Source organism: Corapipo altera, unplaced genomic scaffold (genome assembly GCF_003945725.1).
Source record: "Corapipo altera isolate COAL_440 unplaced genomic scaffold, ASM394572v1 60, whole genome shotgun sequence".
NCBI lineage: Eukaryota > Metazoa > Chordata > Aves > Passeriformes > Pipridae > Corapipo > Corapipo altera.
In genome coordinates this window covers 342,985-368,241 of record NW_020884912.1, presented here as the reverse complement: position 1 = coordinate 368,241, position 25,257 = coordinate 342,985, and the positions used below count along the sequence as shown (strand labels likewise).

The 25,257-nt window shown below is 44.9% G+C and overlaps 1 long non-coding RNA gene across 1 annotated transcript in view; it reads left to right on the top strand.

Annotated features, from left to right (window-relative positions):
* Positions 1-2,371, top strand: part of LOC113952247 — a 3,160-nt gene extending 789 nt beyond the window's left edge. Inside the window, exons 2-3 of the long non-coding RNA XR_003529466.1 lie at positions 1,351-1,471; positions 1,783-2,371. This is a non-coding gene — a long non-coding RNA (uncharacterized LOC113952247). The remainder of the gene's footprint in view (positions 1-1,350; positions 1,472-1,782) is intronic.
* Positions 2,372-25,257: the final 22,886 nt, after the last annotated feature.

Here is a 25,257-nt window from a genome sequence, read left to right as displayed (position 1 = left end):
CGCTTCACCGGGGAGGTTTGGGGAAAGAGCGGGGAGAGGGCATCAGCCCGGGCATCGCGCCTCTCTGCTCCCCTCGGCTGCACGCTGCGTGCGGTGCCTGGAGTCCCGCGGATCGGGGGCTGTTGCGCAGAACATCCCTTTTAAAGGCATCTCTTGGCACAAAGGTTGTCCCCGAGAGCAGGATCCTAGGCTGAGACGCAACCTTCTTGTAATAAGTAAATACGGAGGGTTTATATCCTATTTAGCTAGCAGAGGGTTTGTTCAAACAGCGTGTGACTAGACACGGGTGAATGCTTCTTGTCTTCCTTCCTCGTTATATCTCCAGTCTGGGAAACACCAAAAAGTTAGTGAGAATAGTAACAGCATCTGAAAGAGAGAGAGAGAGAGAGAGAGAGAAGAAAGGATGAGGCGGTCTGGCTCGGCAGCCAGCCTCAGGAGATGGTAACACAGAGGAGCTATTCATTCTTGAGAGCCAGTTGCTCTTCACGCTGCTAGATTATAAATTGGACACCTTATTAAGAGCTGATCCTCCAACAGCCCCACCCAGGGCTGTGCTCATGCGCTTAACCAGTGGAACGTAATCCCATTTCACTAGTGATGGCTGTTACTGGATAAGCACATGTGCAAAGCGTGGCAGAGGATACAAGGCAGAAAGAAGCAGCACTCTGTTTTCTGAATTGTCAGTTAAAGACAAGAAGATAAGAGTTTTGGGAGAGAATGAGGAGGAGGTTGGTTTGCAGTAAAATTTGGGCACTTTTATGATGATGCTAGCTGCCTTATGAAAAATTTAAACCAGCATAATTTTTGTTTCTAATTTTTGCTTGTCTTCTCAGCTGTAATTCAAAAATACTAGCTCTCTGACACAGTGTGCCCACCCCAGTGTTGCTGCTGGAATCAAGAGCTGGAAAAGCCTGACAAGATACAACCTCATCAAGGCATAGTCTTTGAGTGGGCCTCTTCAGTGATTCTAAGTTTCTCTTCTGACGATCTGCTTGATTATTTACTTGTTGTCAGATTATCACAAAGGTCTGCACAAATTTAGGCAGATGTCAAGTTGCATGGTTGTTGTGGTGAAAATTTAATGGAAACTTTAACAAATTCTGCAAAGTCTGATCAACCTTGGCGAGACTTCTGAGCTTTTCAACCTTCACGCACCTTTTAACCATTTGAAAAGCTGTCTGACTGGCATTTGAAATGCTCAGAGTTATTGCCAGTTTTTCTCAGAAAAAAATTACCTGACATGCATTCTTTAGGGCTTATTTTTGTGCTGAAGAAAACAGCATGGTGTATTATAAACCTGTTTTAGTGTCTCTGACATCCCTGCTCATACATGCATGTTTTTCCTTCCAGGCAAAACCAGCAAATCCAGGGGGATTGATGGAATGCTAGATGCCTCATGAGAATTCTGCATTGTCAGAGCATTTATACCAAATATTTTATAGATACATGTCCGGTTGGTTCCCCTGTTGAGGTACCTCTGTTTTACTTTGCTTGGCAGGCAATTTAAATGTAGTTAGATGTATTGCAACCTAGCAGTGGTCAGGAAATGAAAAAGTGACATGGAAATGCAATCTTAAGGTCCCCTCCCTATGTAGCAGTGAGTTAGGGACATAGATTCAGGTGTATTTCAATGGTATCTTCTGGACTTTTTGTCTTGTTTTGATCTCACATAATTGAAAAGCAGCTTTTGGGTTTGTTTTAGGAGGAAATAAATTTCTTTTAGATCTGATTATCATTAGTGACTCATTTGTCATTTAAAAATGTTTGTCTGATTCTCTCCAGGTTCTGAGTCCCTGGCTGTTACTGGTGTGTTGGAAAACAATGACTCCTCAGATGTTCCTGTATACCTTTATCTGTCTGCCTCCAATTACTTTATGAGCTCATGAAAATGAACACAAGGCATCTTTGACATTCCTCTCTCTCATTTCCTCTCCTATTTTTTACATAGGGCACTTTTGCCAATAACTCTTTCCTAGTAAAACAATGCCTCTGAATTCATGCTGTGTGTGTATGTCTGTCTGTGTATGTGATTCCATGTACCCTCTCTCCCCACCTCCCCAAATGTTTGAGCCTGTTGGCAAAAGAATACAGATCTGAAAGTGAAGTTCCTGCGAGGTTGAAAGAGAGAGGCAGATGGGTACATGAGAGAGCCTGTTTGTGCTAGAAGCGTCAACATGCTACCAGCTCAGCTCACCTTTTATCAGGCACCAGAGAGCTCCCACTGGAGCGTGCCCTTGGAAATCAGACTTCATCCTGTCTGTCAGTCATGGACTACTTGTTCAAGCTGATGGTTTTGGAATAAAGATGGGAAGGCGGGGTTGAAAAGCTGGAGCTTCTCTTTTCTGCACTTTCAAAATGTATGGTTGTCTCCTGCAGGTGATCAGGAGGCCATAGTTCTGTACTAGGCAGTAGGGAATCTCTATCCCTGGTGCACACACCCTGCAAAGTAGCTATTTATTTTGTTACAGAGCAACATAACTGTCAGGTTTCAACAGTGTCATATCTCAGAAATGTGGATGCCCTTAAATCAATTTTTGCTAAGGTCATAAAGGCTTTAAAAATAAGGGCAAAGCCTTGAATTTAAGCTGGGACTGAGTAGTTAGCAGAGGAAAGAACAGAGCTTAAGCTTGTTTGGTGGTCTTGTGCTGCTGAATAAATGGCCTGATGCATTCTTGTATGGGTTGTCATTCCTAAACCCACTAGGTTGTAGAAATCAAGCATTAGGGCCAAGTCCAATCTTTCAGGTTATCTGACTGGAAATAGTGCTGAAGGATTGAGGCTTTTACAGCAACAATTATTGGGGTTTTTGGGATGATAGAGTTCAGATGAACATTAAATCTTTAATTAGTCTTTAATGCCAGCAATGGACATTATCAAAGTGTAAAATACTTCCCTATATCTCCATCAACCCAGGCTCTTACAACAATTTAGCTTCTGCCAACTTCATTCATTTGCTGATCTTAGCCAAGCCCTTGAAGAGCTGGGTAATGGTGTCGTTTGCATGGGAGGTGAAGATGATGGAGAGAGGGGTGTCATATGTGTACTGCTGACAAGCCAGTCCATGGTGCCACTGAATCTTCTCAAGAAGCTTTTTATAGATAGTGAACAGACTGGGTGAGAGGAAAGAATCTGGTGTTATTCAGCAGGTGGAAAAGGTTTTGAAGGTTAAGGAAAGAGCAAGTGTTTATCATAAATCTCTTGAGTGTACAAGAGATTTATGTAAGGGATGTCTGAAGAGGTACCAGCTCAGTTCCATAAGGCTGTGGACAGACATTTATTTTCAAACAGCTGAGCTGGTTGGAAATTTTACAGCCATTCCAGATGCTTGCTACCAATCCTCTGTTGATGGCACTTGTACCCCTTGCTCTGCTTTTAGAAAAGGTGGTCCAAGGTCTTCCTAATCTGTCAGGTGAAGCCTCTCAGATAAAGTCCTGAAAAAGGTGGTGTTTGTTAACCCACTGACATTCCTTACCTTTAAGAGAGAGCTGTTTACTAGCACTGGCTTGCCCTGAGTGAGAGGAGAGGTGAGAGAGGAGAGAAGGCGGCTGAATCCTTTCCCACAGAATGTGCCCACAGGCCCAAACAGTTCCTGCATTGCCTCCTACAGGTCTGAAGATGGGTCTGGGACTGGATGCATCTACTGGAGTAGACTATATTACACCTGTTTCATGTGCCAAGCATGTGAATAAAATATGTGTGAAGAACTGTTTGTTACATGAGCAACTAAAATGGAATATTTGGAACTGTGTCAGTCTCCTTTGTAAACAAGAGCTCTAGGATGGGTACACAGTGTGGTAGAAGCTCAGCTAACTTAGGGATCACTATTGTCCAAATTTCCTAACAATCTTTACAAGAAATTGGTGTTAATTATTATGTTACTACCACTGTGGTTAAAGCTGAACTGGCAAGTTATAATAAAATCTTTAAGAATATTCAGTTGGGGTAATGAAGAAGACTCCTGCGCTCAAAGGATCATTTGGAAATGGGAGGACGGACGAAGAAAAGGTGCAGGTGGTTTTTAAGAGATCCTGTAGCTCCTACAGGGTTTTGACATCCCAAAATACAGAACTGTCAAAAAATCTTTGATGTATGCACAGGTAAAACAAAACAAGCTATAATACTGTGTCTGGCCTCATGGTAAATGTGTGTGTCTCCTGACTGTGCTTTAACATGAAGGGCTGTTAGTACCCACCACTATGATTTTCAGGTAGTGAAACATGCTGTTATTTATCAAATGGTAACCCTCTGAGGACTGGTGAGATGCAGAATCTTCCTAGCAACCAAGAAACAACCTGCAGCCTTTCTGAAACGTGGAACTGGGGACAGTTTTTAAACTCTCCCTTCATCAAGAAACAAACTCTCCCTTTCATGTAACACTGCTCTCTTACAGTATGAGACAAACCTGTAAAAACGGACCACCCCTAATGTCTGAACCTGACTCTAAACAAGATCCCTAACTTACTGGTCATCCTGTTTCTGAACTGGGCCAAAAATGAGCATCCTACCTTAATAACAGTCTGAAACTCTAGTGGAATTTGGACTCTGATCCAAACTCAAGGCACAGTCTCTTCTCTAAATAAAAATAACTAGATCACAAGCTATTTTGGGGTGGTGACTTTTAGACAAGAAACGTAGGGCTTACATAGGTTTTTACTCCTGTCAAATACATCTGGATGCTGTCCTCCTTCCAGCCGATATTCTGAAAGTGCTTTCATCAGCTCAGAGCCAAATAACCCTAACTGGAAGTTGGAAACTGTAGAACAACTGACATTATTCATGGTGGGTTTTTGGTTGTTTTTTTTTTTCTACAAAGAATATTCTGCTACTCTGCTTGCTGCTGATGCTGATATAATGTCTGTCATGGCCCGTGATTAATAGCACATAGAATGCTGGGTTAAGATAAGAGCCAACAGTATGTTAGAAAGCCTTCTCTAAATATGAATCCCCATGGTTCTGACTTTCTTGACAGTGAAGTAGTTAACAAAATTGCCATACTTAGTACCATTTACATAGCTGCCAAAGCTGCTGATCACCATAGCCTTCTCCCCTCCCATAGCACCTGCTAGCAAATCTTCTGTTTTTTTCCTGTTTACTTGGCTATTCCTAGTATAATGGTATGAATAGTTTCCATTCATGAAGAATGTGGTGTGGTAGAGGTGGTTATAAGAGATAGGAAGCAGTATGCTGGAACCTTATTGTAAATGGCACTGAGTAGCAAGTACTAAAATGTTTTACATCAGTAGGAACTGGCTGTGTGTGGTACCCCACTGAGAGCATTCCCACTGTGTTCAGCAAATGGATCATAGGAGGGTTTTGTTGCCGTGTTTTAGGGTAAGAGCACTTTTCACCTTGGGAGCTGCAAGCAGTCTATGCACCTCAGTTAATGGAAAGCTCTGTACTGTGTAAATTATTATCCTGTTGTATCGAGGAGCAAACAAGTTTGCTTAAGATGTCACAGGAAGTTTTCAGCTTTGTCAAGAGTATAAACTAGATCTTCTGACTTGTAGATCTGGGCTATAATTGAAGGAGTTTTCTTCCTCTTAACATAGCTGGCCTTCCTTCTCTTTGGTATTACCCCATCTTCTCCTAATCACTGGGTGACATCTGATCTCTGTGACTTTTGTACAGGATCCAAAGTTTATTGTACTTGGTCCAAGATCTCACCTTTCATTTCTGGCTCTCTAATTCTGTTTTGGTTCCTGGCAAAAGAAGTCAGCTGCTGAGCCTTGAAAGCTGGGTGCATCTTGGCAGTGTATCTCACCACAGCATGGATATTCTCCTGGACCAGCCACAGGAATGGTCACCCACTAAACTCTAGCGTGGAGGATGGCTATTGCCACCCACACACTTCCTGCACTTTCTGCTTAAACACAGTGATCTTTGCTCGCTGCCTGCAGTTGGTATGTAAAGCTGCTTTCTGTAGGTTTAAAGCTGCTGCCCCCTCCAAAGTGGCTTTTATTTTAGTGTTGGGTTCAGTGATTTCAACAGAGAACTTACTAGCCAGTATCTAAGATTTTATTTAGAGTCAAGTTAACATATAGCTTTGTTTTTGTCAACATAATTATTTTTCTTTTGTCTCTAATCTCACTAAGGCTATTGACTCCTTTTTCCCCCCTCTCCTTTAAGAATTTGCAATTGTTCTTTTGGTATATGGATGTCATGGACTAAATCCTGCCCTGATTTACACCTGTAAGACCAATGGCACTGCATACATGCACATGAGGACACAGTTAATAGGATGCTGAAGTTGTTTGACTGTTTTGAAAAGTCATGTGGTCTAGAGGACTAATGCTGGAAATGTCACTTAGGATTATATAATTCCTAAACCTGTAAATCCTGATATACAGATAACTTATCCCTTAGTTGTAAACTTTTATTGGTGATAAAATATATATTTTTTTTCAAAAATGTAGATGTTGTACTGGTAGAGCCCCTTACTGGAGTTACAACACTTACATAGCAGCTTTTTACATCACTTTACAGCACTTTTCTCATCCTACCTAGTACTAAAGGCTTATCTACACAAGGGGATTTCTTAGATTGAGAATTGTATTCAAGTAATGTTTAATATTTATACAGATGGTGAAAATTGATACTTAGATTTTGTTTTGTAGAGCATTTTTACTTCTCAGAATTTAATCTGGCAAATTTATAAATATTCTGGTGTTTAACTTTCAAATAGGTTTGGGTTTTTTTGTTTGGAATGACTGAAATCTCTGATTTTGAGTTTTGCAGCTTATCTAATGCAATATAAAGAGACTCAAAATTAAAATGAAAGTAGCTTTGAAATAATAATAATAAAAAGCAGCTATGTTGCCTTTCAAACATTCTTTAAAATGTTTCAATGCATACCATCAGGAACTCTTTGTTTTCCTGATTTTATTCTTAAGGAAAATTCTGCTGAAATCAGCTGCATTTTGTCTTTTGATTCCAGCAGAACAGGATTCCAGCAGAGATTTTTTTCCTGGTGGATTGAGAAGAGCAGAACCAGCAGAACTGCCCATGCAGAGGGTGTTATTTCAGAAGAAGAGCACTCCCTCTCTCACAGAGTGATCCAATATGCCTTCCGTCCGGGGGCAGGAGTGGAAAGGAGGGAGGAGAGGGGGAATAAGGATGCTTCCTTCCCAGCACTCAGGGCTGCTGGCCAAGAATGCAAGTCTAAATTCAAGCCCAAGTGAGTGCTGTGCCAGATCCAGAGAGTTTGGAGTCCTTTTGTCCAGAAGCTTGCAATACGTGAGGGAGTTGCCAAATGGGATGTGTGGCATCCATGTTATATATCTGATGCATGAAAACTGGTTCCTACTGAGCTTACTGTGTTGCCTGAGGCAAAAGTACTTCTGATTCCCTACATGATGCAGTGATCACCAGACCACTGCTGTTCTCCTTGAACCCGGCTACAATGGCAGCTCAGGACAACCTCCCTCCTCGGGTCAGGCTGAGGCAGATGACATGCACAGGGAGAGGAAAGGTGGTGCTGCATTTGACCCTGCTCTCCCTCTCTGGGAAGGGAGGACCTGATGCCGTTTGCATTTCTCCCTAGGCTGAACCATTAAGTTTGATGACAGAAGTGAACCTTTCCCCCTGGACGTGGGCCAAAAGGCCTTTTTTTTTTCCCCTCTCCCTTCCCCTCTTGTCTCTTTCATAACCGTCATTTTCACATATCTCTGGAACATATCACGTACTACTGTCATGTGCTCTAGGTGCGCTCCCCTTTTTTTCTTCAGCTACGTCCTGCCTCCCAGTCAAATAAGAGCCTCCCCTTGTCTGACTGATGCTTTTTTGCCACAGATGAGAGGGTGGACTAAAGCCATTGCTTCTGCCCCCAGGGAGAGCCTCCACATTGAGGAGAGAGGGAAATCTGCTCTGGAAACATCACCTACAAGCCTCCGTGTCAACAGGGCCATAGCAATTCCTGTGGGATGAGAGTGCCTGTGTTCCTGTACCTCACCAGAAAGTTCAACCAGTTGTGCTTGTGCAAACCCTTGGAGGGTTCTGAGGTTGAGAAGGTGTCAGTGAGGACATAGCCCAGGTTGCAGAACTCCTATGACAGGCTGTGCTGGACAGAGAGGGAACTTGCCTTGGTAATAACTGTTTTTGTGTTTTATAGGGATGCTGATGGAGGACACCAGGCAGGGGGGAATCCTGTGATGACACTTCCCAAGCCAGTAGTACCCAATATGGCTTTTCCATTTTTATACTAACAGGGTTCATATCAAATGCAAAGATTGCTGAGGGCTACCCATGGAGCAACTCTGATACAGGACATGCTGTTGCAGAGCCCTATGCCAGAGCATTACTTCAGCCAGTGCTTAGGCAGAGGTGGAGCAGACATAATGTGGTTTGATGCAGCGTAGTTCTCTTAGGCTTGAATTCCCACTAATTCAGTTCTTAAAGGGCCCACCAGGATGTGTGGCAAGCGGTTTATATAGCTGAAGTTCATACCTGGATGCAGGCCATTGCTAGAGAGACAAAAGGAGGTGTCCCTTATCTTCCTAACATCAGTCATGATCCCGACACATTTCTGGGGTTTCTTGTCAAAGCCCTGCTGCTGCACTGAGAGCAGGAGCTGTGGACCAGAAAAGGAGAGCTAAAGCTTTTTCCTGGGGCTATCCACCCTGAGCAGCTGTGCTGTCTCCTGGGCTGCAGCTCAGCTGCTCTGGCTCCACAGGCAGCAGCCCTGTTTGTCCCTGCAGTGTGTGCCAGGAGGAAGGTTTCAGCTGTGAAACAGAGCATGGTCTGTCCTGTCCTTCCTGGGTCAGGGTCCAGAGAGCATGCCCTTTTCCCGGCATCTCATCAGCATGAGAGATACCCTTTCCCCTGCACCTCACTGTCTCCTTCATCTTCTCCTCTGTTGACATCAGGGCTACTTTTTCCCTGAGCACAGCAAACAATCCCCTGCCATTCTGTCGTGTGCTGGCCTGGAGTGAGGCTTTCTGTGTGAGCCTCCCAGGCAGTGTGACTTGTTACTAGCATGCTACAGGCAGACCTCTATTCAGATGAATGTCCCTGTTAAATATGTATAAACCCAATTGACTTCAACTTCCTAGTTGTCCAAGTTTTATTCCTTCTTATTCATTTGTGGATGTCTCCTGCTAAACAGGGAGTTGTAACCATGTCTCAGCGAGTTTTGACTTAATTGAGAGGCTGTCCTTAATCTCCTGTCTTTAAAGCTTCCTCCCCTCCTCCCCCACTCCATCTTCCCTCTGGCTCATTTTCTCCCCTCCTCTCTCTCTGCAGCTGCTGGACAGCTTTGTGACCACCAGTTAGGATGGCTGTTTGCCACTCTCCCATGATTGCTGCCATGTGCTGTTTCCCTTATGCCTGTTCTCCAGTCAAAGAGGAATTCTCCTTCTCAGAGAGAGAAGCAGGCGCAGTTGTCTCTGGGCTGAAGTGGGAGCTCGTGCTTAGCTCTTACTCCATGAAAAGCCTAGCAATTTTTTTTATGGTGACCATGTAGACTTGGCAAGCAGCAGCAGCTTTCTCAACCCAGCTGTTCACTGCCTTTCTGCTACAGGTTACCAGCCATCAGGCAAGCAGAACATGTGCTTGCACTTCGGCTGTGGCCATGTGGAGCCCGGCAGCTTCACAGGAGTGCCTGCTGCCCCAAAAGCTGCAGTCGGTGGAGTAGAGAGAGATGCTTTGGGGTGGGCAGAATTTTGTCCTGACGGCTCCTGTTGGGGTGAGTGGCAAGGGGCAGCCTTGCAGCTGCAGAGGCTTGTTGACACTGCAAGCACTGGTGGTGAAGCTGGAACAGGAATCTGGTCCTTTATAAATAGACTTACTTTAGTGAGTGGGGCAAAAGTCCTAGGGACAGCAGTGCCTGTGTGTGGGCAGGTGAGCTTGTATAACCTGCCTGTGCTGGGACTTTGGATGGGATTTTTAGTGGCACCAAAGGAACTTCAGTGCGTAAATCCAGCCTTTTAAGCTTTCTGGGATGTTGTTGTTTCCGTTCCTCCACAGCCATCAGGGAACCTTCCCAGTCAGGCCACACTTGTAGTGATGTAAAATAAGGGCAATTTTTGGCAGAGAGACCTCCAAGTGCATGATGGCTCACAAGCTAGAATGCCACCTGCTGAAGTAGTGGCTGGTCAGAAACAATACCTAAACTCAGATGAAATAAAGGGCCTGTAGATTTTGCGTCCTGCCCCTGCTGCATGTGTCCTACCAATGTCTTTTGAGGAAGATGGTGAGCCAGCCAATACCTTGGACACTGTGGACCCACGAAAGAGGTCATCTCCTGTGCCCTCTTATGTTCCCTGAAGGTTTTCTTCTGGGTGGCAGTCCCCCACGGGGATGTTCACAGGTCACCTGGATGGGCAGATGACATCAGATGTCCTCATCCTACCTAATCTAGGAGGGCACAAACTGAAAAAGGAAGTGTTTTCCTCGGAGCACTGGTGGCACCACCTGTAAACCCACTGTAGCCTGCGAGCTGTTCTAGCCTTTGACTGGGGCATTGGGTTCCTGTTGACTCCCAGCCAGAGCCACCTGTGAAATGGCAGCATGGCTCAGGTTAAGATGGCACCCAGGAGCTCAGGTCCTTCGTCACCCACCTGGTCATGGAGCAGCCTCCTTGGCTGCTGTGGGTGGGGTCAGCTCCTCTGCTGTCCAGAGAAGGTTCCTGCTGTGGGGGTTGGTCTGATGGATGATGTTCCTGCAGGGACAAAGTCCTGTTGAGACCCACCCTTGTCTGTCCATGATCTAGGAGAGGACTGTGCTGCTGAGGCAGGAGTTAGTGAGAAAGTGGCTACTTCTCCTTCGCCTTTATTTTTTACATATTTATTTTTTACATATTTAATTTTTACTTTGCTTTATTTATTTTTACTTTGTTCTTTTTTTATTTTACTTGGCTCAGCTCCAACTTCTTTACTTCCCTCCCTTGAGCACTCTTTAGATGACAGTCTCTCTCACTCTGCTCTCTGCACCTCCTTCTCTGCTTGGTGGGAAGGTTGTTCCTCTGGTGCAGGAGTTCATTCCTGTATGAATGTAGAACACTGTTCAGGAGAGGAGCTGTGGGAGGGCCATCCCACTGCCCCAGCTGGGTGATGGTGTTTGCTTCAGGCTGGTCTTCACCATGTGTGACTCAAGTGTCCCGTGCTCCTGCAGCTACCTGCTTCCACACACTCACTGAGCTTTTCCTGCTAATTATGAAATGGGGTCACAGGCTGCCTCTCATGCACCCCATCCCTCTTTAAAGATATGATGGAATTCCTTTATCTCCTGGTGCCAGACAAGCCTGGGATGCTCAGAGGTGCAGATAATATTGCTGCTGTGTATGCCAGGGGCCAGGCAAGCAAGTGGGGTAGTACCTTTCCTCTCCCTTAGCACTCATCAGATGACAGCCTGATCATCTCCCTGCCCTTGCTTTTATTCCCGATAGGCACAGGGGGATACAGCTGCTATTTCCACCCAATTAGAAAATTGCAGTGCAGCCCTTCCAGGGATGGCTGTGCAAAGTCCTTGAGGAAGGGGCAGCATCAGGAGCCAGTGGGCAGTGGTGGCCAGCCACAGTTCTGCCAGGAGCTGCAGGGCATGTGGAGCAGTGATGGCCTAGGAGGATGGAAGGGTGCCGGCTGTGGTGCAAAAGCTGACAGAGAAGCCAGGCGATGCTCAAAAAAGCAGTTTATGGCCTGGCAAGGCAGTTAAGGAGAAACTTGATCCCTCCCTAAACTGCAAGTGGGTATTTGGGGTTCTTGTTCCTTCGGGTCTGCTCAGCCAGGATTGCAATATATCTGGCCCCATGAATGCTTGTACATGTCCAGGTATTTATGTGCTGAGGTATAAATCCAAAACTGCTTTTGGTAGCATCACAGGAAAAAGAGCAAAATCTTAGTCACCATTAGCACAGAATATCTATGTTGATCCCATTCAATATCACAGTGCATTTTCCTGTGATATTTTACAGTAAGAACATAAACCCTGGCATCTTTCAATTTTGTAATTGAAACATGTTTACAGCAACAAAAACATGTGGGAATTCAATATGATCCATGTCACTGGATTAAAAACCTGTCTCTCAATTTATTTACTGCTCCACCTATGGCTTTTACCGCACCTGTCTCCACAGGCATCAGAGCATTCGTATTTTGTCTGTCTTTTCCATGGCCAGATGAAGTCATCTTGGAGCATGGGTGCGGTGGTGAAAGACACACATAGTGAATTTACATCTCCGGGATAAAGGGAGAAGCCAAGGAAAGATTTCCCCTGTGAGCTGGCTTTTATCGTCAGTGTGAACATCTTAGTCAGCACAAGCTCAGATTGCCAAAATTGTGCAGCCGGGTGCTGTGAGGGCTACAGTCCCTGCAGCTTCCTGGTTCCCTGCATCAGCCAGTGATGAAGGCTTGAGGATCTAGCGCTCCTCTGGCAGGATCTGCTGAGCCAAGGTCAAGTGAGTGTCAGGCTTTGAAACTTGGCATGTGACCCTGTTCCTCTGGAATTTGGGAAAACATCCGCCCATTTTATTTTAACAAATCACCTCAAGGCTAGGTCCTGTAGCATATTCAGCATCAGTGGATATTGGCTAGAGAACAGAATTAGTTAGAATTAGCTGGGAGAAACCTAAGGTTTTGTAGAATCATTTCCATGATACAGACATGATACTTAAGTGGGATGTTGAACGTTTAAATGCTTAAGTTTCCAGGAAGCAAGAATGTGCAGGTACTCTGACCCACTAGAAGAAAAATTACTTTTAGTGACTCAAAGGCTTGGATGCTGTTGTTTCCTAATTCATCACTGTGCTCTACCGTGGGTCTAAAATCCTCCTTCGAGAACCAGAGAAAGTTTGTGGCCTTGAGGATCATTCCTACTCTGGTGCAGCTCTCTGGGTGGACAGATTAACCTCTTGCTGCCTGTCAGTACCATCTACAGGCCCAATTAATTTCTGGGCTGTTACCACAAATGACTTGATGAACTCTGAAAGCCTGGTGGTGGTAGTTTTGCCTAAAAGATGGACTTTGCAGGTCACACTTTGTTGGGGTGACCATGTGATTTGAGGAATCCCCACAAAGGTATACTGCAGGTTTGGCAGCAATCTCAGGATCTAGGCGGCACAGATTCATGGGCAGTCTTTCCTGAGGAGACAATCCAGTGGTGCACTAGAGCTGGGAAACCCCGGGGAACCCCACAACCCTGCCCTTCTTTTGCAAGAGGACAGTAAGAGATGTCACCCTTTGTCTTGGCATGGCTGATTGGCCAGGAAGCTGGTCCCATTGGGCAAAAGGTGAAGTTTGTATCTTTCATAACTTTGTGTTTGATTTTTGTGTCCTGTGTTTATTTTGTACTAAATGGCACAGAATATGAATATTATGCCTTGAGATAGCTCATCTCCTCTGCCCTAAGCTCAGGGGGTATGTTGCTACCACCACAGGAAAACAGTATGACTGTGGATGGAAATAAAGAATGTTTCTTTTAAAAGTTTGTGCTAATTTTGCACTTAATTGGTATGTAAGAAACCTAGCGGATCATAAATAAAAACTGAGTTTTCCCTTTTCCTAAAACTAGTTCTTAAAATGTAACTTGCCTTAGATCTGAGTCAAAAAGGCAAGCTTTTGAAAGAGATGAAGCATGCCCTCATGTGGCAATATTTTTTCCTTATAATACCTGTTTGTTTTGGTTTTAATCCCCAAATAACCTATTACAACAAGTTATGTCATGACATCAGAACTGGCATACAGAGTAGGTGTTGTGATACAAAGCTGGCATACACACAGAATGTTCGGAAATAATTATATGGGCTCTAGCTCTCTTGTTAATTGAGTCTCTGCATGAGTGCTTTTATTCTATAATAAGACTAGCTCCACACAGGAATTCTCGAATAAACAAAGGTGTGAATTAAAACTAGTCTTGTCCTCTGCTCTGTGGGAAAGTTGCTTTCCACAACTGAGAGCAAAGTTTAAAATTGTTACAAAGTGGACAACTTGGTTTGAAACCAGAATAATCGATCTTGAAGTCAATTGTAAGCTAAACCAAAATAAACCGAAAATTAAATACACATTCACAGAGCTGGCCTGAATATCTCACTTTAAAAATCATGTTATTTGTTGAGCTGGTAGAACTTTCTCATGCCTACATAAGGCTTGAAACTGTGTACATAAACCTTTGGAAACCTGGTTTTCCTGTGAATTTTACATTTTTGACACATAAAGGTTCAGTTTTAAAACCCCAGCTGATACTCCCCAGCTCAACAAACCAGAAAGTTCTTGCCTGATGCAGCATTTTCTGCTTTTACTGTAGATCAATTTCCTTTTTTTTTTTTTCCTTGAACTTAAACAGTAAATGTGTTTTATAGCAATTGCTGGGTCCTAGCAGCTTATTGGGACTTTTTATAGCATTTTTTTTCTGTGATTACAGATGGATTGGTATCTTTCATCCAGAGTACCATAGGGAAAGTAAAGATAAAAATGGATAATGATCGTGGGAAGCCTGATTAGGAAGTGTGTGATGGATGCCACTAGGTTTTAAACTTGAGGGAAGCATTTGAAATCCCAGGGTTTCCAGTCTGCTGCCTGGTCACTGTGTCCATTGGCTCACTCTTTACCAGATTTCTGGGAAGATGGAGACAAGGATACTGCTCTCCACCATGGAGCAAACCCACCACTCGACCTCCTTCCAACGCATGATTTCTCTTCTGAGGGACCTGCCGAGGGCAAGACTTATCTGCATGAGGCACCTCTGGCTCTCCTGTGGCAGCTTGTCACCACTGTCACCCAGCAATCACCTGCACTGCAAGGTCCCTGAGGATCATCCTCTTCCTTGCAGAGCCTTGTAAAGCTCGTAAGGTGGTCAGGTCAGCTGAAGAGCAGTTGCTTGCTCCTCTTGTCTTCCTCTCCAAGCCCCACTTCCCGTTAATACAGGCAGCTCCCTCCTGTGCTGAGGGTAGTTTCCATAGGGTCAGGAAATATAAGAAATAGAGAGAGGGGAAACTCTGGATCCACTGGGCAAACCTTGATTCTGCTGGAGGGGCCTGAATATGTGTGAGAGCTGTGGTAGTCTGAATTTTGTGTACTTGAGCTGGATGTTTTGGATATTGGTGTGAATAGCCAAGTTACTTTGAGAAGACTTCAGGCTGAATGAAAAGTGAATTCCCTAAATCTCTCCCCTAGGGTCTCATTGACTTCAGCAAAATCCTTCCTCAGAGGCAACTTGAAAATCTTCATTCATTGAATTCTCAGCAATGCTCTGCTATCGAGTTCCCTTTGAAAAGGTTTTTGTGCTGTAATCTGCTGGCTGGTTATTTAACTGGTGCTGCTTATGGACCTCCACTAATTGTTGCACATCTTGTAATTTTTAAGGGTTTATTTTGGCTCCTTTGTGAAGCATAAGGAAACGGATGATTAGTGAAATTCTTCCCAGTATTTTAGAAGCATTAGTAAATGTTGAATAAAGGGCAATCACACTGTTGTTTTCATGGGAACTGTGAAAGAAAGACTGCTAGATGAGGCGCAATTCTGATCCTAAACTCACAATTCTTACACACTGTTTTTTGCACCCTGGTGCAAAAACTTGTATGTGAGAATGTGTGCTTGTGATGAGCCAAGTAATTCAGCACCATAAGAATCCCACAAACTTCATCGCCAAGCTGGTAATGAACATGGGACTGGACATGTCCAACCGATGTGTTTGCCTGCAGAAATTATCTTGCACTATTTACAATAAACGACAGCGATGTCCTTTGGATGTTGGTTTTGATACAGTCAATGTAAGTGCCACTTCTGCTTTGCTTCCTGTTCTTGCTGTGCCCTGGACTGGTCATAGCTGTGCTCTGCTTTATATTACCCGGCCAAAGACACTCTGTGTCTGGAAAAAGGTGAGCTGGGCAGCTCTGTTGGAGAACTTGAGTCAGCCTCCCACTGTTAGTCCATTCCTGTGCCTTGCTGCTCTTTTGCATGGCCTCAATACCTAAGTCAGTGTGTTTACAGCTGGCAGTGATGTGCCTGAGCAGCACTGATGTCCCTACAGCAACTGCAGTGTGTTTGGAGCAGAGATACTTGCTGACGTAGCTGACTAGATAAACTGGTTGACTGGTTAAATAGGGGTGGCAAAAGAACTTGCAAAGCTGCTTTGAAGAAGTGGGTGGGTCTCAGCCACTTCCCCACTGGCTTTTGTATTTGTCCTCAAGCCTGATTTCCATTTTCTGCACACCCTTTGCTTTCTGCTCTCCTGCTTTTTTGGCAGATGTTGGCCAGTAGGTTGTGGCAGGCTGTCAGAAATGGATGGAGACCTCCGTTGGATGAACAAAGCTCAGCCATTCTCTGTCTAGCCTGAAAACCCCACAGAAGGAGTGGGGCAACCAGTTGTGTTCCTGTTGCTCATCTTTCAAACTGCAGGAGATGAGTGACAGTGGCACCCCAGGACACACCACCCTGGGGGCATTGCCGTGAGACTCCTGGCAGCAACTCAGCCGGTGGTTTTCAGATGAAGAGCGCTTAGGGCCATGGATGTGAACACTCTCTCTAAGCCACTTTTTCCCAGGCCCTTCAGCAATTTTTAGTGCTTTCTACTTAGATACATCTGAAACAGGTATTCCAGGGTACATGGCTCCTGCTGCTCCCTCCTGCAAGGCTGGGGGTGCAGGGCAGGTAGCCCCCTCCTCCCAGAGGGGCTTCACTCATGTGTGCTCCCTGCATTGTGGGGCTCCAAGCTGTTTGCAGAGATGGTGTGTTGATCATTTTTACTTCTTGCCATACACCAGTGACCCCTGGCTGCTTTCCCACTGATGTGACTCACCATGCCAGTGGGATGTTGAGGTAGCAGGGGGACAGCAACGGCTGGGGATGTTTGGAGGGGGGAACAGCTGGCTGCTGCCTCAGCCCCACTGCCTGGGGGAGATGCTGGCTGGAGAGGTGGGGGGCAGGAGGGGAGAAATGCCTCCAAGAAGGAGCTGGGCCACCACACTTGCCTTCCTTCGAGCCCATCTGCCCCTACTTGTCAAAGGCAAAGTCTGCATGGCTGCCCAAGGCTTTGATGCACGTAGGCAGATGCCAGTGAGGTTTAATCCAGCTGGCTCAGGTGCCGGTAGGCAGGCAATTGCCGCCCCAAACTTTAGTCACCTGAGCAAGTGCCAGGTGAGCTGAAAACCTCAGACTGAAAATGATGGCATTGCAGTGAAAGGCAGACGTTTTGTCTGGCACTGATCCTGGCTGGCAGCTCCCTTGTGAGGGATGGGCTGCACTGCGGATAGTCCTCTAGACTGATCAGGCCACCCCTGAGGTGTACTCAAGGTGCTGGTCTCTGAGGAACACCATCCCTGGCTTGCAGGAAGAGGAGCACTTGTCCAGCCCAGAGGAAATCCCGAGGGCCCTGAAGCATGTGGCCAGGTCTGCTTCTCTTCCAGAAGGTCCTACAACAGCAGGAATATTGTATGAGGAGGTGCCTTAGGCTGTACTGTGGGTTTTCACACCACACGGCCCACTCGCAACTGAAAATTTTCGTCAGTACCTTTTGAAGTAATGAGTTTTTTCTAAATAGAACTGAAATCACATGTGAGGTAGGGAGGAGTGTTTACAGAAAAGGCAGGTCTGCTGCACTGGGATGTCATGTGAGAAATTGGATTAGTACTATCCACAAAAGTTAGACCATGAATTTGGAAGAGTCTAGTTGAGGAAGTTCCTTAGCACAGATGGACTGACCTTGATGTTTTTGACCTGACAAAGTCAATTAATGACAAGAAGCAGATTCTGTGTTCATGCTAGGGAGAACAGACCATAAGGCCTTGTGATATCTCTTCAGGATACCTCCACGTGAGCATAATGGACCAGAGAGATCCTCACAGAGTATAAAGACAAGTGCTGTTGAAGACTGCAACCCCAAAACCCAAGAGGCACCCTCTTGTTGAGGAGAAGTTAGATGAGGTAGGCCAGAGGCAGGGAAGAAGTGAGTTTATTTGGCATTATCCACTTACAGTCTTCTCCTCTAGTAGCTTTCAGACCATTTTCCAGAGAATGCTGTTATTCTAAGCCAGGCTTATCCCATGGGGAAACTGAGGCACAGAGTAGTAAGATGACTGATCTGTGGTGGGTCAAAGCCTGGAGAAGGATCTCAGTCTCTTGGATTTCAGTTTGGTAGTCACTACCAGTTAAGTCATAATTGATTTAAAAATATCTGTTTTGCTCTCTTAAGTTAGAAATCACCATTTCCAACAGGAAGCGAGTAGAGGGGGAATTGGTAATCCCTGCTGCTGCCGCTGCTTTTCCTTACTAGTCTGCCTGTCAGTTCCCTTTTACCATTTTATGTGTGGTCACTTGATACCAGCAGCTGCTTTGGGACATCTCTGTCTGTCACATCCTTCTTTTTAGTTCAGTGTCCAAAAGTCTGAGTGCCCCACAAAAAAAACCAAAACAAAAACTAAAAAAACCCCATATTAACATAACGTGAGTTTCCTCCCAGATGCGGTTCTAAACATGTCACTTTAATGATGTCTAAACTACACAGCACTTGATGAGCAAAACATTGCTATCTTCTAGCCACATTTGTTTTCCCTGTCTCCCAGAGCCTTATAGTCACCCGGGGAGAACTGCGTGTTCTACTTTGCTGCTGTAAAGCTATTATGGGTATGAAAAGTTCCCATTAATCTGCTCCACACATGGATGTTTCTGGATAAAGTTCAGTAGCCAGATCCCTCTTTCTTTGTGTGCATCAAACGAAGCAGAAAAACGCCTCCAATTTAAAGACACCAAATGAATAACCAAATAGATGAGATTAATTTTTGTTTAATCCACGTGGGCAGCAAAGCCAATGGCCAATGTTTATATGTGGACTTCTCCCGGGAGTTCATTACCAGGCGAGTCTGTAATAAGTTAATGCAGAGATTCCATGGAAATAGGGGGTTAATTATATGCAGAGGATGTTGGCCAATGTACAGCTTTGAACAACAAAAATAGCCCAAGTCTTCTGTTTTGGATGTGGAATCAATTAAAAAGGTCCATGACATGTACCAGGATTTGTTAAGATAGTGTTGTACTATAAGGATACTTATTTTCTTTTTTTTTTTTTCCTAAAAAGCTAAGAAAATAAGGGGATAATAGAAGGCGAGGGACAGAAAGACATGAGACTGGTAATAAAACACTGGACTTTGGCCTGGGGCCAAGGCAAGCTTTTCAATGGGTCTGAAGTTTGGACGGCAACACAGTTTGAACTGGTTTTCACTAACTGTCCAAAAGGTTATACCATAATAGACGGTGAGAAGAGATTGCTTTTAGTTTACCAACTCCCTTTTCTCTGCTGGCAGGAGTGTTATGCTGCTAAAATGCCATACTCATTAGACTGATGGATATCAGCATGCGGCGCGTGGTGCTGCAGATTCAACTCCAAAGCTGAAACATAAAAAATTCTCCTCGATGCTGGTTGGCACAAACCTAGTATTTTTCCCCCTTTTCACATCTGGTCTTAATATAAAATGTGTCTTTCTATGCCTTTTTTTTTCCTTGCTACATCTTTAGAAATGGCTTCTTTAAACACAAACAAAAAAAATAGTGTCATTCCCCTTCCCCTATATTTCTAGGTTTTAGAATTAGTTGTATGTATTTGTGATAGTTTAGTAGTGCAGCCTGGGAACTGAATTGAGCACGGCACTGTACCTTTGCAAAGGCATGTTGTTTCACAAAAAAAAAGGCGAGAAAGACTAGATTACTCTTACTTCCCTTCAGTGTTGAGAGCTGTGAAACACATTTTTGGCTGTTACAACTTTTCAAGGAGCCACTTAAACAGGTAGAATACAAATTTAAAAGAAAAAAATCTGACCCATTTTCACCTCGTTTCACTTTAGCACAAGGTCTGGGCATGCTCCAGGCATTTCTCAAGTCCCTCAGCTCCTGCTGTTTTTTTTCTCACTCCCTTCCCCCAGCTTGATTCCTAAAGCCATTAATTTGTTCCTAGAAATTATCTTCTTGTCTGTTGTGTTGTGTTTTGGTTTTTTTGTTTGTTTGTTTGTTTTGTTTTGCACGCAGAAATCCTCAGTCTAAAGCAAACAGTGCTTCAGAAAAATGTTGTAAGACAATCAAGTGTTGAGACAAGTGCCCCTAATAACGTCTGGGCACCAGAGAGAAGCAGTGGAGGCTGAGGCCACCGAGTCTCCATAGAAATCACAGAGGGTGAGGTTTGTTTAACTAATTAGTGGTAATCTTGAGTAACTCTTTGGGCTGTAATGTATGGGATTTCGAACAGGTTATATGTTCAGCTCCTCATGGAGTGCATGGACCCCTGGATTTTATCACACATGGACTCCCGGAGACTGTCTGGCATGATCCAAGGGCCCACCTAGGGCACAGGGACATGGCCTGGGTCAAGTACCCCTGCAGTCCTCTACCTCTGTGGCGAGCAAGCATCATCACTAGCTGTTGTACCAAAGGTACTCTGGGGGATCCAGAATGCAGGGTAGGGCAAGAATGCAGGATGGACACCCTTGTCCACACAGTGCTGAGGAGGCTCTCTGTATGAGGGACTGGTGTGCCATGGACTTGGTCAGCAGAGGTGATACAGGGACCACCCTGACCTCTCTCCTGCCTGCCTGGTTGCTCAGAGTTAAAGTGTTACCAGGAGAGGTGGCTGCAGCCTTTGTACAGCAGATCTGGTGTGACTGCTGCCTCCCAGGGGCACCTGGGGACAAGGTCACAGTAAGTGGGAAGGGAAGGTTATTTTTGTGGCAGCTCTTCAGACAGACAGGAAAGCGGAGGCAGGGGAGGCCAGGCAGGAGGAGGATGTGATAGCCAGGCTGAGGTGACCAGCCTCAGGCCATCAGGTCAATGAGCAGACACAGAAGCTGTGGAGCTTGTTCGTCAGGGCCCCAGCTTGCCAAAGGAGCCCACAGCGAGGAGCATGGTTTCTTTGCCATTGCATGGGAATAGGCAATGCCTTTATTTTGCCTGTAATACCAGGGGTGGCTTTAGGCAATGCGTTACAGGTGCACTAAGAATGAATGCCAGCAGGCAACTCCCCCGTGATGCCCAGTGCCCACCAGGTGTTAGAGCAGGAGCAGGCTACATCTGCTCTCTGGTCTGCCAAAATTTTAATGGAAAGAGTATATCCCAAGTACCAGAGCACCACTCCCTAATTTATATCCTGCAACTGGTTCATTTAAGGTCATAACCAAATGAAATGGGAATGTACAGCCCCATTCATGCTGTAAGAAAACATTTTTTTTTGTTTTCTGAACTAACTGGGGAGTGCCATAAGAGAAGGGGCCTTTACTGTCTCTAGATCTGTTGCTTTTAGTTCTTCCTTGTTTGGGAGGGCTTTGGAATGGGGTGACCTGCTGCTGACAGAGTTGAGCAGTGCCATGTCCCATGTCTTTAACTCAGATGCCTTTCACTCTTCACAGAGCAAGAATGGACGATAGCTGCCTAATTCCTCTGTAACCAACCTGAGCAAGGAAGTATAATTATGATAGTTATCACTGGGGCATGTTTCAAAGGGAAGGCATGCTAGATACTCTGACTAAGCACTTAATTTTTTTCCCATCAAATTACTTCCAGCCCGACAGCTAGCTCAGTGTACATGATAGCTCTGTTGGCTTCAATGAGGTCCATCAGCTAAGGTCAGATGAATACCTGCTCCATGAAAGCAGGACACAGAGCAGATGCAAGATGTCACCTTATCCACTCCTTTCCCCTTCTGCTGCAGACCCCCACCCCACTGGCTAATTGTTAGCATTTGGCCTTTTATAATTTCAAATGAATCAAGCTCCATCTGACTTTACTCTTAAATCACTCGTTCATTTCCCTTTTAAAATTCAGATTTTTGTTCACACTCAAATAAAAATATATATCAATATTTTATAATTTCTGCAGTGTATCCCCAGGCAGAAATTACATTGTAATAATAAACTGGCCAGCTTGTTTTAACAGTTCCTGGCTTTTGGCTTTATGCAACACTGCAGGTGTGATTCTAGTAGCAATACTGTAGGTGTGAATTATTATGTTAGTGTAATAGGCTGTACTTCATTGTGCTTTATTGCTTAATTGGCTTCTTCCATAAGGATTCAGCAGTTGTTACTAGGAACTAATGCCAAGCTTTTCAATAAAAAGAGTGGGTTTTTTTTCTTTTTTTGGTGTTTACTAAGGTCAGTAATTTCAGTGTGTGACCGGCTTTGGGAAACAAAGGAAAGATGTCATTAAATGAATTAAGAAAGTGCTTACTAAGTCCTTAATAAAAAGCAGAACAGGCTAAAAGATTCTCCTCGTTATGTGTAGATACTTCTAATGCCAAGGAGCCCTTTGGGAAAACAGCTGGCTGAGCTTTCTGGCAAAGGAAGCCCTCTCCCATGTTCGGGGGATTCCCAGGTGGTGGGCAATACTTCTGGGTGGTTATGTGCTCTGTAATCTCCTCTTCCGTCTCTATCCTTCCCACCACTTTACTTTTTCCAGAAAAAGGAAGATCAAAGTCATCTTCACAGCAACACACAGGCCCTGATCTCCTTGCCTGTGTACCCCTACAGGATCACACACCTGAGCTGCCCCATTCAGGGGGACCAGCTGCCCCCAGCCACGTGGACTGCCTGAAACAGCGGGGATGCAACCCTTCAGAGCATGTGCAGATCCTGCCACTGTGCCTGGGAATCAAAGGGACATGGAGAATTCCCAGGAGTACCCAGGTGCCCCACGGATGCCTCTGCCTCTTGGAACCTGAGACACCTTCAGCATATGCAGCCACACCATGGTGTGGGACCAAGAGTGTTTTCCAACATTTTGGAATAATGAGTCACTCAAATTCCCACCATGTACTCTTGCTAAATGATTTCCACCTCTACTCCCCTGTGCTCCCCAGCACTGTGCCTACTCATGCTGCTGAAGTTAATTTTTGGCCTCACTCCTTCATTCAAGCCTTTTTTTGTGTGTCTGGAACTGAAGTTTAGCAGAAGGATCTGTATTTACTTTCAGCTGGATGAAATGTTTATGCCTGGCATCTTGTTTCCAGGGCTAGTGGGTCAGGTGATTTCCCAAGTCGGTTCTTCATCATGCAGAGTAGGAAACTTTTGATTTTTTCTTCTTCTTGTAATGGTGTTTTCCCAAACTATTAATGCAAAGCAGGGCTGGGCAAGAGCTACAAAATGTGGATGCAGATGTAGATTTTGAAGTTGCAGGGTTTTGCTTGGTTCTCCCAAAATGGTGAGGCTGTGTGAGTGCTGAATGCTACCTTACCTTACCTGAGATCAAACTGAAAATATGCAAAGCTGAAAGCCCAGTGTAAGGATGCACCATTAGTGTCCAGGTGAATAGGTGTTAGCTATGCACAGGTTGTCCTTTTCTATGTCTGAGGCACAAAAGTGTAGTACTCATGTCTTCCTTTTTCCAGGAGTCACCAGATCCAACCCAAGGAGGATGAGCATGTTTGAGCAGTGTTTGCGCTGTCTGGCCAGGAAGAGAGGATTCATCTCTGCCATAAAGGTCTCAGTGCAGTTTGTGCTGAAGTGGGCTTCTACCGACTGGGATCTGCCCAAGAGCTACATCATACTCTCTCAGAAACAAGAAAACTTCATAAAGAGAAGACTTTGTATCAGGAGTCTGCTGTGCATTGCAACATTTATCATCATGATTCACATAGCTCCAGTGTTGCTGCAAATCTGGGCAAAGTGTGAAACGATTCTCTCTTATCTTTGAGGAAATAGAATGTGCTCCAACCATACTGACTCTGAAAGTCATCTCTGCCCTGTTTTGGTCCACGTAAATTGTCAGGATTTTTGAAAATGCTCAACAAACCTCAACATCATAATCTACCCAATTAATTTTGAAGTACTTTGGGAACTATTCAGATCTTCTTGTTTTCACCTGTAGAAACCCTTGGAGATCTGCAGGTACATACTGAGTTATGAAGGAGCTGGAGGCAGTAAGAGGGCTGGAACATGATTAATAAGTGTCAAATTACAGGGAACACTTTAAAATCCCTTAAGTCCCTTAAATCTCTCTGCTCCCCTACTTTGTCCTGGCAACTAGGACACGAGCCTTTAGCTAGGTTGTCTTCCCCTAAGGCAGTCCCTTCATTTGGGATGGGAGATAACTTGAAGCCACAGCCCAGGTGTTCAGAAACTTTATGACAAAGTCCTGACATGGAAAAAAAAAGAGAGAGTGGGTAAGCTGCAGCCCAGAGTATCACAGGAGGGAGTAGCTGGTATGTGCATGCCAGTGCCAGAGTCCTCAGACTCTTTCATCATGGGAACCACAGCTTGATTGCCAGATAAACCACCTCCTTTTGCATTCACAATTGCAAAATATCTCTGCAGCAGCTCTAGCAATTGCTCAGAGACAAAAGAAATAGAAAAACTTTACTTGCATCCTTAGCATAACAGGTGTTTTTAAAAACAACAACAAGAAAGATTAATTGTGCATTTTCTTTTGGCCCTTTGCTGTAACTCTGATCTGTGTCCAAAGTGAGTTTTTTGCCAAGGAGATAAGCAGAGGCAGTCAACTCTTTACAGACCCCTGCCAGTGTTTTTAGGTTTATCAATGTTAAAGTTTTTTTCTTGTATACATTTCTGTATACTGTTTTTTGATTTAGATTGCATGGAGTAACTGTATTTACTTTGCTGCCCTGCTGTCTTTTGCAGAAAAATTTAAGAAGTTTATTTCTCATTCCTGTGTGCCTTGGAGGCCTCAATCTGAGAGTAAATTATAGAAGAAAACTCAGTTAATCGAACGTTAAGCAAAATGAATGAAGCTTGTATAGTGCCATGAAGGTCAGTGGACTCAAGGTCTGAGCAACTGCCAAGGGGAGTGAGTTCCAAGGCAGGAGCATTCATCTGAGAACTCCCCGCTGCTGCTGCTGGACATGAAGGGTTGAACCTGGGAGCTGGCTGCAGGCGCCTCCCAGCTGAGCTCAGCTGCCATGGCTGGATGTGGAGTAGGGCCTCATCCCTTCTCACACTCCTGGTCCAGAGAGCTCTGCAAATGGATGAGAGGGCACGTCCCATCCCATGGGGAGGCAACAGGGACTTGCCTATTGCTCCAGTTGTCTGGTTGCTTCCTTTACTAGCTATGGAGCAAGCAGGTAACTCTCCAATCACAAAGACAATTGCTGGGAGTTAGGGCTGGTGAAAGGGCCCATGGCCCACTGCTACACTCAAAGTCTGGAAGTGGCACAGGGTCAAGAGGTGCAGCAGGCAATGCAGAGAGACCAGTGGTCAGCTATGTGTCCTCTGAGCCTCTCTCCATCCCATGGAGACATGTCTTTGTCTCCCTGTCAGAGTGATGCTGTGGAGGGGCATTGTGGAGGGTTTTTCTTCCACTTCAGTCCAACTTGGAGGTGGAATTGAAATCACAGGATATAAAC